This window comes from Sinocyclocheilus grahami, unplaced genomic scaffold (assembly GCF_001515645.1).
Source record: "Sinocyclocheilus grahami isolate Dianchi unplaced genomic scaffold, SAMN03320097.WGS_v1.1 scaffold185.1, whole genome shotgun sequence".
NCBI classification, from domain to species: domain Eukaryota; kingdom Metazoa; phylum Chordata; class Actinopteri; order Cypriniformes; family Cyprinidae; genus Sinocyclocheilus; species Sinocyclocheilus grahami.
The window spans coordinates 143,208-145,485 of NW_015505364.1; positions in this window are offsets into that span (position 1 = coordinate 143,208).

Sequence of the window (2,278 nt, forward strand, 5' to 3'; positions counted from 1 at the left end):
AGTGCAGTGAAGCCTTTCAGAAGAAAAGAGAAAGGGGAGTCGGAGAAAGTGAGAGAGAGAGAGAGAGAGCGCAAGTCTTTTCCGTCATTTTGGTGTCTCTGTTTTTTTAATAACACGGAGTGGAGGAATGCAGAATATAAACACAAGAATTGGAGTGCTGTCAGGATGCCGGTTGTGGATGGGAGTTGCTCCATTTGTATCTGTCTTACCCACACTAGGTCGAGGTTGTCGCTGAAGAAATCATAATTTATAGACAGTGTAATATATGATAATCAGATGTATGTTTGAGAACTTCTAAGCATTAAACAAACTGCTTTAAACTTTGTCATTTTCCTCGTAAAACAGCGTTTCTGCTATAGACATAAATGGCACCTCAAATTGTGTGGATTGTATAGAAGAAGTGCTATTTTGTGCATGTTGTGATCAGACTCACAAACTTACTTGGTGGAAAAATTGCTCAGAAGTCCTATAGAGTTACATTTAAGAAAGCACATGAGCCATATAGGAACCAGAATTTCATAGTATCCGCTTAACAACCACCCAGAACACCCTAGCAACCACACAGTAACGCCCTGGTATTCAACAACACTACCCTAGCATTGTAGCAGTGAGTTTTGCACAGTAAACTGACAAAATACTACTATCAAACCTATACTGGGGAACTGTGACATTAAACTTCTTTAAACTTTGTCATCTTATGTGTTGACAACATGAATAGGCCCCTCAATTTGCATAGACAGTTTAAAACAGAATGCGCTTTTACTTTTCTAAGCAATCAGACTTACAACAGTTCCATTTGAGAAAGGGACCATTTATAGGGACAAGAATATCACTTGTATCCACTTAACAAACACCCAAAACACCCTGGCAACTAAGGCTGCAAGCATGCAACAAATGATTAATAATGATTATTAGAATGGTTGACTATTCGTTGATTATTTCACTGATTAATCAGTAGACTTTAATTATTAAGCTTTTGCAATTAGTCAAAATATTCAGTTATACATATTCTGTATGTGTAAAATGTGTTGTGTAAATTTCCCTTCAAGGATTAATAAAGTTTATACATCCATCCATCCATATTCTAGCTAATAAATATTATAAAATTACAGTTATTTTTTTAAATACAAATAAATATATTTGACACACAAAATGAGATAACAGAAAGTGAGACGTTCTCATTCATCATTTAATTAACTGCATAAAAAAAGTAACTGACTGATGCATCATTCTGCCTATTATCTCTTTTTGATATGGATATGGAACAAAATTAAGGTAAGTGATCAGACGTTTTATTTTTGGAAATACAACATTATCTCTCTTAAAATACCTTACAGATTTACGATAATCAAAACGGTTCTGAGCTAGATCAAACTTTAATTTATGCAAATCAAACTATCATGTTAATGTCGTTTTTTTTTCTGTATTCACTAATAAAAAGATTTAACATTAACTACTGTAGCTCCACACTAGGGCTGTCAAAATGGCTGCAAAACTAAATTTGAATTTTTTTACTTAAATATGATCAATATTCGAATTATATTCTAATTTAAAAGGCATAATTTCAGTTAGGGGGGAAAAAAGCTTTTGGCTTCTCTCCTGAGGCCACAAGAGGGCGCATCGAGCAAAATATTATGCACGTTTCTTCAAAGCATAATAAAATAACACGACTATCTTTGAAAAAAGTGCAGAATGTTTAAAATAATGTTTATAAACCTTATATAATTAGTAAAGTTGCTTAATTAGAAACAAAACAGCATCATGCATGTATGTATAATTTAATACAAAGGACCGAAAACCAATCGCAGAGAGTACTTTCTTCATTTAAAAACTTGAGATGCAGTGGGATGGGGAATACCGCTTTAAAGTCTTGAGACATGTTTTTTAAAAGTTGAACTTACATAAATTTTACATGGCTTTATAAACATGCGGCTCTCTTGTGCGAGACGCGAGTGCAATGCTGATAGATGTCCCTCTAGAAAATGCGATAAATATGCTTTCTGTGCTAACAGCTTGGTTTCGGTTTTGACGCAAACAACATCTTCCCCGCATTGATTGTTCTCTTTTTCTGCAATATTTTGAATGAACAACGTAGCAGCGCCGCATCTAGTGGGTTCAACTGGACAGTAGGGATGGGCCGGTATGAGATTTTGACGGTATGATAACCTTAAGCAAAAATATCACTGTTTCACGGTATTGTCGTTACAGCTCTAAAATGTGTTGTTTTTAAATGACTGGGTGACTTTTTTCCGCTGAACACAATATATTTTGTTTTTGA